Raw genomic sequence first — 13,986 nt, 5'->3', positions numbered from 1 at the left:
CTTTGCGTAACGTGGAATAGTTTGGTCAACACCACTTTGCTGTACACTCATTTGTTCATTTGTGGAATTCTGGTAAAAAAAATGTACTTGAAGTGAGTCAGAACCACTTTTAACCTGAATGTTTCAAGCCCGTTATTTCGGGATTCTATTTATTGGCTTGATTAGTCTTTAAACTGATAATGTAAAATAAGCCTACATCTGAATGCAAAATGGCCAGCAATGATACTAACTGGAAGTTCCAACACTTGATAAACTTCATTCCAGGCAAGCGGTCACCCACAAACTAAGCAATAGCTTTAATCCCTGGTTTTAAAAGTTGCTACAGTATATCAGAATCTTCCCAACTCTCAAATGGTCTCCATAGTGTGAGGCCACAGTATTTGTCTGAGAAATGAGAGCCACCTTTACAACTACCCAGGTCCACCTGTTCAAAGATAATAAACTGCTATCAATGCCAAGCTTTTATGGCACGGTTCCTTCACTAAAGGTAAAGATGGGGCAGATACAGCCCCCATTTGCCTGCCTTTTTTTGTCAGTGAATTTATCACTCTGGAAGTTTGCTGACCCCCCAGGGGATGAGTCTTCACTTCTAAAGGTTAGTGAGTCTGAAATAACAGAGCGGCAACAGGAAATGCACTAAAATACTAGGGTTTAACTTTGAGGGGGCAATTAGTATTTCAGACAATCTCCGTTTTGAGGGAGTTGGAAACTTGACCTCGGGAATAAAACAAGCACAGTTGTTCAGGGAGGTAAAGGCTAATGTGGATAATATAACTAGGCTGGGTGGTAAACATTGAGTGGTATTTTTGTAGAAAACCAAAGAAGTGGCATTTTGTGATTTATCTGGGTAAGCTCTTGCAGGGAACAACCTGTAGGATTTCCTGTCACTGTGGTTCAACAGTTTGCATGAACAGAACATGGCTCCTTTTTAACGTGCGTTTCCATTTTTTTGCTGGAATGTACCGTTTGTTCCTCTGAGTGGTTGAGTGGGTTAGCGATTTGTCAATTTCCTGTTACCTTTCAGAGCTGCAATTCGAGACCCATTTGCTTCTGGACAATCGCAAACAATGGGAGGCCTCTTTTTTCAGGTTTCACTTTAGATCCCTGACACAGGACAGAGCTAAAATGTTATTCAGGAGGCGGCTAACAGGAAGCAAATGTTTACTTCATATTTTCCAGTCTGACCCAAATAAGGAAATATATATTTGCTTGCCATTTCCAGGTCTCAGGTTTTAACAAGAGTCCCTTAAAAGCCTTGCCCCCCCCCAAATTAGATGAAATACCAAAATAAGTTTTAAGTGTCTGAATACTAGTTTCCTTTTTTTATATATATCAGATTCCGCTCCATGAAATGATTTGTCATCGCCCCTACAAGCTTCCATATTCATCATCATTGTGTCAAGTGCAGCAGTCTAAGGCACTGCATCTCAGTAAATAAAATAAATGGTTAAAAGTCAACCTGAGTCACTATTAAGTAATTCCATGGCACAAGTGGCAGCAAAGCGAACTGGCTCCCTCGCACTTGTTGCAGAGTAAATTTAGCAGCGCCACACGCCCACGGGGTGCTATTTTGGAGTGTGTAAAGCTTGGCGGCCCTACTCCCGGGGCCCTCTGACAGCATTGGGGCCTTGCGAGTGCAAACACGCATGATTACCCTGTGAGTCACCATGGTGGAACCTCCAACCCACAAGCTCTGCTGCCGGCCAGGGCTGTCCTTAGCTAGGGCACTGCTGCTGACGCTGAAGGTCTTCTATAAACCCTCCCCGGAGGATTTGTCACCAAAGGCAAAGCTCCGCTTTCAGTTTGCCTAACCTCAGCGGATTTCCCTTATTTTCCTAATACCGTCTAAATGGAAATTCGCTATGAGGGACTGCAGAGATGGGTTTGAGGGACAGGATGAGGGGTTTCTATGCCTCTCACTGAAGTTGGTTTGGTTTGCTTTCGTTATGTTGAAAATGTTTTTGCTCTTTGTTGGGCGAAACTGTTTCTGAGAAATAGAGAGAACCATCTGATGGTGAATACAGAAAAGTTGCTATAAAATCATCTAAACAGAGCAAAAGTTTAAAAAAGAACAACATATAACTCCTGCTACATCCAGGTTTCTATCTCAGGCTGGTTGGCAATGAGGTAAACACTCATTTACTTTAGTGACCTTTTATAATTCACATGAGTAATAAACAATGTTTTATCAGGTGCTGGGACTACTTTGGCAGAGGTGTTCCATTGGAACCAAGCCTCTGCATTTGCTCCATGGTTTCACACACAGAGGGCCAGGGTATAAACCCTTCACACATCGTCCCCAAGTGCCATGCGTCTATGCGGCGTTACTGCCATCTAATACCACACATTTTTCCCCAAGCCCCTCTTCCTGTCTTTGTCAGGCATTTTATGGACAAAGGCCAGTAGGGGATGTGGAAGAGAAGGCGGGGCCTGAGTGAGAGGACCAATACCCAAACCCTGGCAATCATTCAGGGGGATCCTATTGTAATTAATGGCCAGGCGTGTTTGAGAGATGAGCTTTGCGCTTTTGCTCATAGCCAATGGATGTCGGTGATTATGTGTTCTACTAACTGAAAATATCAATCAAAGGGAAGTGGCCAATGCCCACAATTGGCCCAGCGTTGGCCGGGGTAGGCCGTCATTGTAGATGAAAATGACTTTCCTAGTTAAATAAAGGTTCAATAAAAAATAAAAGAAATGTAACTGGAGGTGAAGATGGCTTGATCAGAGGGAGCTGTCAAGAATTGCTCATCTGGGAACTTAAGGAAATATAATTACATTTAGATCATTTAAAACAACAGTTGGATGACAGTGTCCTGAAAAAGTACACCAACAAAAACTCCACCTTAAGGCCCTGCTACACTACAGCCATCGGTTGTCCGGCATTGCCATCAGCCATCAGCCATATAGGAAATACTTCCTTGGAAATCAATGTAAGCTGCTATACTGTCCACGTTGCGTCAAGTCCAATGGCAGCGTCCAAGCTCAAGAATTGCTGAGGTTCAATTCTCGATGGCTGCCGCTCGCGTTCATTCCATCTTGTGTGAATTGAAATACTGAGAAGTAAAGTCGATTTTGGTTGGTTTCTGGTGTAGCAGGTAGAACGTTACATTGACACGATGCTGATGGCTGAAGTGCTATTCTCTCAAACGTTGCAGGCTAAAGAAATACAGTAAAGTATACTTCATATTAGCTATACTGCTCTCCCTTCTGATCGGACGGGCCCACATTGATAAGATCATGTCCTATCTTAACAGCCCCCAGGGAGAGGTCTGTATGAGTGATGTTAATATCTCAACCAAGGGAAAAAAATTACTCCCCCCCAAAAAAAGCTTAAATCATTCCTTGGACGCAGTGGGCCCTCTCGGAGGGTGTGTGTTTGGTGGGTGGGGGTGGGTGGAGGGTGGGGTACCTCACCCCTCCCAGTCTCTTTTTAAAGATTATACTACCATCTAGCCAGATGGTTCCCGTCTGCTGGCTTTTTTTCAATTCACTTCCTCTCCTCACAGACAGCCTGCACCCCTCCCCCATTTTCCCATCTCTCTCCTCACCCTACCCTCCCTTCTTCCTCTCCTCCCACCCTCCCCAACGGCTCCTCTGTTATGCGGCAGGAAATAATCTTTTATAGCCCGGTTGTTCGGAAGTGACCTCCTGCCCTTGATTAGATAGGGCCAAGTCCTATCACACGATTGTGTTTGAGCTGGCAGTCCCCCCCCCCGTCCCCCACCTCTCCTCCCCCTTTTTCACTGGCAGGCTCGGTGATCCTGTATAAGGGACAACAATGGGAGGCTTTAGTCCGTCCGGCTCTCGGCTGGGGGTCATGTCAGAGAGTTTTTTGTTGTTGGTGGGGGGTGGAGTGGTGGGAGGGAGGGAGATGGAAGGCCCCTGCTTTAGTTAACCTCTCCATTGCTGTTTGCCCCTCCTCCCTTCATTTCCTCCCTCCTTCCGGTTGACCCTCAATAGGGGCCTTTAAAGGTTCCCTTTAATCTCTACTATCAGTGGATCCTTGAGTCAACTGAGTAGTCAACAGGTGAGCAACAGTTCAGTGATGGCTGCTCAGGGCCTTTCATGGTTCCCTATCGGGTTACTTAGTTTAACTGATCTGCGTTAGCACCTTGTTAAGAACTCCTATTTCCTTCAGCATTGATCACAGGGATTCCACATCACTGCTCTGTCAGGAGTGGAATTCCAAATACCAAAGCACTTCTTTAGAGGATCAAGAAAGAGGTTTAAACAGTGAGTTAGTCACTAAATGCTTGCTCAAAATTAGTTGATTGGGTTCCTTCTAAAACCAGTACAAAGCGAGTTTCTCAAATGACAAAGGTACATATTTTATGGATAACCACCAAGTGATCTATGACTCCTGAGACTATCTATGACTCCTAGTGTACCAACCAGGACGCATTGCAAAAAAACAACAGTGCTACGAACCCTGACAAAGTTCTACAAAATAGGTTCGGTGGAATTTAGTGTTTTCTAGTTCTATTAGTTAGACACAAAAAAAATAGCATTTGGCTGTTAGAAAATTTAACATTTAACATTTGAGGCATGAGTCAAGCAGACAGGACTCTTTTTTTCTCCCTTGTTTGTCTCCTTCTCTTATGGGTACTATAAACCCAGAACAAAATAGTTGACAATAGACCCTACCGAATGTAAAATTAAAACTACATAGCTACATTTGCTAGGCTAACTAGCTAGCTATTTCTTAAAATGCAATGTAGACAAAATGTCTGAAGTCGACCTACTGGTAAGTTAGAGAGCGGTTTGCAGGGGGGTCCCGAACAGGAAGCACTGAGTCCCCCTCTTCCCTATGTGATTGAAGGGACCCCCAGATCAAAGGCGAGGAACACAGAAAAGCCTTATCTGTTGTTGATAGTGAAGCACAGGGTTCTAGAAATTTGTAATTACAGGGCCAGATCATAGAATCCCTCTTTTCATCTTGTTATGCTTCTGTTCTTCGAGTGCTTTGAAAAGGGGCCCGCTCACTTTTTGATGCCTTTAGGAACAGATAGAAATGTACAGAATGGTTACCTGAAGTAATATAGGGGAGGGTCATGCTTTTTCAATTTCAGTCAAGAGGAGGGTTTAGTATTTAAAAAAAAAAATCTAGTCCAGAGGAGGGTCATGTAATTTGTAATTGATGAAATGTCAATATTTCTCAGTGTTTTTTGAATTAGTTGCTTATTAGGTTATATATCGATGTGTGCCCGATGCAGCCCCTCATCTCTCATTCTCCTCTGCGAGCGCAATATCAAGTACGCCTATTGGCTATTTAGTGTGGTCTCGATCAAATGATCCATAGCCTGTAGGCTACGAAGTGCAGGCTCGAGAAGCACAAAGCAAAGTTATATTTCTAAGATAGCTGCTGGGATGGTGTAAATAAAACTAGGCTGCATTACACCCTGCAATGGGTATTCCAACCCTGAGCCCCGGGCCTGCTCTGCATTTGCTGATCAAAAACTTTTTTTTTGTGTGTGTGTGTGTGTCCTGCCTAACCAATGGCTGTGCTGTGTAGGCTTACGGTGGCAGTTCAGGAGTCAAAAGGTTTCTTCCAATTTTTAAAATTTGATAGCTTTGATAGCTTCCTAGTACTATAATTGATTTGATTAAAAACAATATATTTCTTTTTAGTTAGTGACCTTACAATAAACCAGATGCTAATAACTTACATTGTGGTGTTGAAACTTGAAGCAGCAGCTGTGGCACAATCAATCAGAATGGACAGCTCATGGTGCTGAAAGTGGACACTTTCAAGTAGGCATAATTCATTTAAACATTATTTATTTTAATGACACTTTACTAAAAACAAGAGGGCTTTCTGTTGGAGCCTATTTCTTCCTAATTAAGAAATAATAGGTTGGTCCACCTGTTTGACAGACGAAATTAGGCTATAGGCTGCTATATCCATAAATGTGTTGGTCAATTCCTCCACCCACCATGCACTCTTTAAGTAGTTTACCGCCTTGTCAGTGAAGGGGTGTTAAGTTAAAAACAAGACTCGAGGGTATGCCATATGTCGACCTAATATTAAAGAAAATGGCAAAAAGCACAGGCCTACCCCTTCTTATCTTAATACTATGAAGACAATAAAACGGATCCGATTATATAAAGTTATATATAACATCCCTTTGGTCCGCGATTCTCTATGCCAGAAACAAGCTGTAAAAACAACCTGGAAAAGACATGACTCCGAGGCATTGGGATGTCATTGTTTCCTTTCTTTGACATTCAGAGACTGACTTGGCTTGGGAAGTAAGGCCTAATCTAATTCTTTCACTGTCAATTGATTAAGCAATTCCCTTTCTGTACAATAGAAGATGTTTAAACCCAGACAGCTTTTAGGGAAACACTTGTGACCTTCTCTCGTTGGGTTAAGCTATGGAAGACGAGTAGGCAGCTGTTAATGGTTACATTTTTCTGCAGTTGCTAGGCCTACTCTGTCTAGGTTGGAAAGGTAGGCCTAACTTTTGAAAGTCAGCCAGCGAAGTGCTATGCTCAGAACTATTTGCAAAGAGGGACAGTTTCTTTGCAAACAAGACACACTGATTTGGCATTGGAGAAATATGATAAGATGAACACATAGGTCTATCTGTCTTTCCATTCTTAGCCTGTAATTTCGGTAATTTCTGTAGTATGAAAGAAAGATTCGTTAATATGTAAAATTACGAAGAATTGCATGGAATGTTTATTAAAGGCAATTTTTCTGGCACCTGCAAATACGATGATAGATTCATGCAATGCTTTTACTATAAAGCAGATCTTTCCACCCCTACTCTTGTCTACGGTGGTCTGCGAACCCACAACCTTCTGGCCCTGTGCCCTATCAAAATTCCTGCATTGCCGTGCAATGCTTTTAGGATGAAGAACAGTCTCTAAAACTGGATATATATAAGGCTCTTGTTTGGCCAAGAAGTCAGGGTAAACGGCAGACATGTCTGGCATACACTTTGTTTGAAGGATTATTTTTTGGTGAAGGGGAGGGTCACCATTTTCATTTCAGAGCGGTCTGATTTTCTTCATGTAACCCTTATTATAAATAACGTTCACTCCCTTAAGTGTACGTTCAAAAATGACAGAGAGAAGACGATAAGTAAAAAGCCTTCACAGGCAACGAGGAAGTGGCTTCACCAAAAACGAATTTCCCGGACTGTAGAAAAGTTAAATGAATAATGACAACCAAGAGGCATTTCAATGGAGTTTTGTTCTGGAATTCCTCAATACTGAGCACAGTTCATATGGTGGCTGGTGTGTAGGCTAGGTGCAGCAGGGTCCAGTTCCATATCTCTCCCCTCATAGAAGAGTTAAGTTTTCAATTTCAAACTCTGCAAGAAGCTCGGTTCGATCTCTATTGCGTTCAATAGTTGCGTTTTATTGGAGGGGTAACAGAACCTGGACGACAGCCTTTCTCCTTGGTGTAAATTCGTATTAACTTCGCCCCCTCTATAATACGCCCCAGCTTGACATGTAGAGACCACATCCCCTTCATAGAAACAGCCATGTCAATCATAGCCAGGGCTCCACTTGGTCAAAGTACACTGCCGGATGATTGACGCCTTAGATTATTATGTGTGTGGACTTCTATAGTGGGAGAGCCTATAGACCCTGTAGTTAGCGCACCAGCAGGGCAAATTCTTTACCTGTGTGGTTTGTTTATCTAAATTGGAGATCCTGAAATTTGCAGGTAGAACAAACATGTGACACGTTGAATAACTAACCTAAGATGTTGATTTTCCAGTTAAATACTTACATCTTTGTTGTGTAGAGATATCATTATTTAAAATATAAATATACTACACGACCAAAAGTATGTGGACATTTGCTCATCGAACATCTCAATCCAAAATCATGGGCATTAATATGGAGTTGGTCCTCCCTTTGCTGCTATAACAGCCTCCACTCGTCTGGGAAGGCTTTCCACTAGATGTTGGAACATTGCTGTGGGACTTGCTTCCTTTCAGCCACAAGAGCATTAGTGAGGTCGGACACTGATGTAGGGCGATTAGGCCTGGCTCGCAGTCGGTGTTCCAATTCATCCCAAAGGTGTTCGATGAGGTTGAGGTCAGGGCTCTGTGCAGGCCAGTCAAGTTCTCCACATCGATTTCAACAAACCATTTCTGTGTGGACCTTGCTTTGTGCACGGGGGCATTTTCATGCTGAAACAGGAAAGGGCCTTCCCCAAACTGTTGCCACAAAGTCGGAAGCACAGAATCATCTATAATGTCATTGTATGCTGTAGCGTTAAGATTTCCCTTCACCTGGAACTAAGGGGCCGAGCCCAAACCATGAAAAACAGCCCCAGACCATTATTCCTCCGCCACCAAATATTACAATTGGCGCTATGCATTCGGGCAGGTAGTGTTCTCCGGGCATCCGGCGAATCCATATTCATCCATCGGACTGCCAGATGGTGAAGAGTGATTCATCGCTCCAGAGAACGAGTTTTCTCTACTCCAAAGTCAAATGGCATTGAGCTTTACACCACTCCAGCTGACGCTTTGCATTGCGTATGGTGATAGTAGGCTTGAGTTCGGCTACTCGGCCGTGGAAACCCATTTCATGAACGTCCCGACGAACAGTTCTTGTGCTGACATTGCTTCCAGAGGCAGTTTGGAACTGGGTAGTGAGTGTTGCAACCAAGGACAGACGATTCTGTGAGCTTGTGTGGCCCACCACTTCGCGGCTGAGACGTTGTTGCTCCTCGACGTTTCCACTTCACAATAACAGCACTTAAAGTTGACCAGGGCAACTCTAGCAGGGCAGAAATTTGACTTCTTGGAAAGGTGGCATCCTATTATGGTGCCATGTTGAAAGTCACTGAGCTTTCAGTAAGGCCATTCTACTGCCAATGTTTGTCTATGGAGATTGCATGGCTGTGTGCTCGATCTATGACACCTGTCAGCAATGGGTGTGGCAGAAATATCCAAATCCACTAATTTGAAGGGGTGTCCACATACTTTTGTATATATAGTGTATCTCAAGGAATATTGCTTTAGCCCTTTTCTTTGAGGAAGAGTCAGTTTGACTTCATGCTTATTTCAAAATGCTTGTTATAATTTTAGAACAGAGTTATAACAAGGTTCCAGTAGTTTATGGGGGGGCGAGTTCATCACAATATGGTTTCTGTGGCTGTTACGCCTAGGCTTCAAATCTAACATGCTTCAAATCAAACAGGCTTCAAATCTAAAAGGCTTCAAATCTAACATGCTTCAAATCAAACAGGCTTCACATCTAACAGGCTTCAAATCAAACAGGCTTCAAATCAGACAGGCTTCAAATCAAACAGGATTCACATCTAACAGGCTTCAAATCAAACAGGCTTCAGATCTAAAAGGCTTCAAATCAAACAGGCTTCAAATCAGACAGGCTTCAAATCTAACAGGCTTCAAATCTAACAGGCTTCAAATCAAACAGGCTTCAAATCTAACAGGCTTCAAATCTAACATGCTTAAAATCTAACAGGCTTCAAATCTAGCAGAGAGCAAAAGGCTTTCCCAGACGGGCCTGCTGATCTGCATCTGTGGTGCTCTTGAGGAGCACAGCTGGGTGGGTTATGTGTGGGTGAGAAGTTGAAAGGCAACTCCCGCCACCCTAGCCTGCGAATCTCACACCACCACTCAGGATGAATGGAATGGGAACGCTTTGGAGAAACAAAAGGAAAAATAGAGAGAGAGAATGAAAGAGACAGGGAGGGAGAGAACGAGAGGAAAACAAGTGAAACCAGCTGTTCGGAAGTGCCTTGTCTTTACGACGTTGCAGCGACGCGGGCTCATAACCGAGTCCAAGTTTTGCCACAATCAAACGCTCCATTTGCCTTTACAGGAATATTAGAGATGTTATGCGGTGGTCTTTCTCGGGGGTATGGGGGGGGGGGGGGTTGTGTATTTACACCCTCCAATATATATGGTGTGTAGGTAGTGAAGCTTTAGCTCTAGACAACAAAGGGTTCTCTAATGTTTTCCTCCCCGAGGGAATACTATAAGCTGGGCCCACATCAAGCCTCCAGTCTGCTCCGCTCTGCCATGCTACGCAGGTGCACACTTAAAAGGCCTTTGGTGGGCGAGCCCCAAGCCGGGCCTGTACTAAAATAGCCCCCACATCAACACTGGTGGTGTTTGGATGGATGGGCTTTGGGATTGGGAGGTTTAGAATTCTGGCTATAGGTTCAAAACAGTGTTCGCTCACCACAGGCCTTTCCTTTACTCTCTATCCATGGCACTAAGCTTTCCCTGGAACATGTGGAACAAGTGATCATGGGGCTCAGAAAGTATTGTTGCGCTGCTAAAAGGTGACTTTCTGTTACAACTTTTTGAAGACATACTGTGTGGAGAAATGTATAAGTGTGACTTAAAAGTTAGGTACACATGGGGCAAAATTCTTTGGACTTTCTGACTACCTTCCAAAGGTAATTATGTAAGTCGTATAGATAAGAAAGCTGTCAAGACCTGTAAAATGGCAATAAATTGGCTTCCTGATTATGGAAAATTATTTGCATTCGTGCTAAAGGTAATTTCCTGCTTACAGGCTTATCAAAGTTGTCTTTGCTTATCTGGAGCCAAAATCCAAACTGTGGGTAATCCTTATGTGTTAATGAGTAAAATTGAACGACAATCAGTCAACTTTCATTTAGCCAAAGTTCATACTTTTGCCAAGGAAGTGCACTGCAATCCTCAATCTGGTATAAAGCCTGGAGGTCATGGGTGGGGTTGAAAGTTTAGAGCCCTGTAGATGCTGATGAGTACTTCCTCCATCCTTTTGCCAAGGAAGTGCACTGCACTCGTCAATCTGTTGTAAAGCCTGGAGGTCATGGGTGGGGTTGATAGTTTAGAGCCCTGTAGATGCTGATGAGTACTTCCTCCATCCTTTTGCCAAGGAAGTGCACTGCACTCGTCAATCTGTTGTAAAGCCTGGAGGTCATGGGTGGGGTTGATAGTTTAGAGCCCTGTAGGTGCTGATGAGTACCCCCCCCCCCCACCATCTACATGTGAATGGAACCTGCTCGTTGACTTGTTATATTCCACCACCGTGGAGGCCCCTGGGTATAAGAGTGTAAGCTTTCTTGTTTTCATTTGTTTTCCTCCCCTCCTCAGTTCTGATCAAGTCAGCTAGGCTCTTTCAGGAGGGGGGCCCTTGCTTGGGGGAGAAGAGTAGAAGGGGAGGGAGGGGATTGGCTGGGACACATTGAGTTTGCTAAGTCAGGCAGAATGCTCGACAGGAAGGAATGAATGAAGAAAGGAAGGAAGGGAGAAAAAACTTTCCCCTAAGTGCCATTGTTTAGGTGACATGGCTTGAGCAGCCAAAATGACCATTTCGGACCGGTGGGGTCCTCTTCAGGAATGACCCACTTCTCAGAGGCAGATGAAGGCAGATGATGTTCTCAGGCTGGAGAGGGATGTGGTCTCTGGGATTCTTTCATAATGCCGTTTAGAATACAAAATGCATCACATTTTGTTTATTAGGCAGACTCCTAGGTTTGAATCTCTCTGGGAAATAACAGGTTAACAGATGGATTGCACTAGAGCAAATGCAACTCGTTGTAAGTGCAGATGATAAGAAAAGAAGAACCTAAGCTCGTTTTCACGAATTGAACATTTCCAACATATTCTCAGTGATCTGGTTCGACGTGATTTGTTTAGACAGTCCACGTGTATTTCTAGACTTACAATACATTCGGAAAGTATTCAGACCCCTTGACTTTTTCGCCAAAAATGTACGTTAAAGCCATATTCTAAAATTGCTTAAATAGTTTTTCCCCCTCAGCAATCTACACACAATACCCCATAATGACAAAGCAAAAACTGTTTATTAGTATTTTTTTTGCAAATGTATATAAAAACATGAATATCACAATAAGTATTCATAAGTATTCATACCCAAAGTACTCAGTACTTTGTTGAAACACATTTGGCAGCGATTACAGCCTCGATTCTTCTTTGGTATGACGCTACAAGCTTGGCACACCTGTATTTGGGGAGTTTTATTTTTTATTTATTTTTTTAACCTTTATTTAACTAGGAGAAGTCAGTTAAGAACAAATTCTTATTTTCAATGGCGGCCTAGGAACAGTGGGTTAGCTGCCTTGTTCAGGGGCAGAACGAAAGATTTTTCACCTTGCCAGCTCGGGGATTCGATCTAACCTTTCAGTTACTGGCCCAATGCTCTAACCACTAGGCTACCTGCCGCCCCAGTTTATCTCATTCCTCTCAAGCTCTGTCAGGTTGGATGGGGAGTGTTGCTGGACAGCTATTTTCAGATCTCTCTAGAGATGTTTGATCGGGTTCAAGTCCGGGCTCTAGCTGGGCCACTCAAGGACATTCAGAGACTTGTCCCGAAGCCACTCCAGCATTGTCTTGGCTGTGTGCTTAGGGTTGTTGTCCTGTTGCAAGGTTAACCTTCGCCCCAGTCTGAGGTCCTGAGCACTCTGGAGTAAGTTTTCATCAAGGATCTCTCTGTACTTTGCTCCGTTCATCTTTCCCTCGATCCTGACTAGTCTCCCAGTCCCTGCTGGTGAAAAACATTCCCACAGCATGATGCTGCCACCACCATGCTTCACCATAGGGATGGTGTCTTTCTGGAAGGTTCTCCCATCTACACAGAGGAACTCTGGAGCTCTGTCAGAGAGACCATTGGGTTCTTGGTCACCTCCCTGACCAAGGCCCTTCTCCCCGATTGCTCAGTTTGGGTGGGTAGCCAGAGTCTTGGTGGTTCCTAACATCTTCCATTGAAGAATGATGGAGGCTACTGTGTTCTTTGGGACCTTCAATGCTGCAGAAAGGTTTTGGTACCCATCCCCAGATCTGTGCTTTGACACAATTCCTTTGACCTCATGTACTGTTGGACATCATATAGACAGGTGTGTGCCTTTCCAAATCATGTCCAATCAATTGAATTTTCCACAGGTGGACTCCAATCAAGTTGCAGAAACTTCTCAAGGATGCACCTGAGCTCAATTTCGAATCTCATAGCAATGGGTCTGAAAACTTATGTAAATAAGGTATTTCCATTTTTTTTGTCATTATTTTATCATTATGGGGGTATTATGCGTAGATTGATAAGGATTTTTATTTATTGAATACATTTTAGAATAAGGCTGTAATGTAACAAAATGTGGGAAAAGTCAATAGGTCTGAATACTTTCCGAATGCACTGTACACAGCTTGGCTACATCTGCACACCAGTCCACTTGTAGAAGAAATGTCTGGCTCCATCGTGCTTTTGGCCCTGTCCTTTCTGATTGAAGATCAGCCAGATAACATTATCTGCTGACTAATCAAAGGCTTGGATCCCTACCTCATCCCACAGGTGGGCTTTCCAAGAGGCTGCTGGAGGAGAGATTGCTTTTATTAAAAGCCAACCAATCAAAAGTCATAGAGATGATCCAATCCTGTGGTGGGCTAACCTAGGGCTGTGCTGTTTGAGTGGTTGCTTGGAGGGGGATATTGCCATTATTCATTCTACTGGCCCTGGACAGCCTGAACGTCACGTAACCTTCTCAAAGATTTTCAAAACATTATTATTTTGTGAAACTTTTCTATCAAAATATTCACACTATGGCCAAATAGACTATTGCTATTCCTACTATTGCCAAATACATTGATCTGTATAATCATTTTGACATGAGTTGCATACCAATTATACTATACTTACATAGAGGTGCATATATGCTAGATAGTTTGTGTGTTAGTTAAACTAACTATACTATAATGTCTAATGGAGCAGCAGCAGAAACATGTTTCTTGCCAGTTGACTGAATGGACAGTTTGTATTAGTTTCCCCTGGGTCTTTCCTGATTGCACGACCAATGCAAATTCCGGTCTCGTTCTAATCTAGCCCATTCCCGGACCCAAATTAACAAGAAACCCATTTGACACACATGCTTCCACTTTCCGTGCGGCCTCTCGTTCGCTTAATTGGTATAATTTTGCCTTCATTAGGCTAGTCTTCAGGCTGTAGGGTACAGGTAATGTAAAGCATTTGCCCCAGTTTGTA

This window comes from Oncorhynchus nerka, linkage group LG6, assembly GCF_034236695.1.
Source record: "Oncorhynchus nerka isolate Pitt River linkage group LG6, Oner_Uvic_2.0, whole genome shotgun sequence".
In the NCBI taxonomy this organism is placed as follows: Eukaryota; Metazoa; Chordata; class Actinopteri; order Salmoniformes; family Salmonidae; genus Oncorhynchus; species Oncorhynchus nerka.
Note: the sequence above shows the minus strand (reverse complement) of the source record.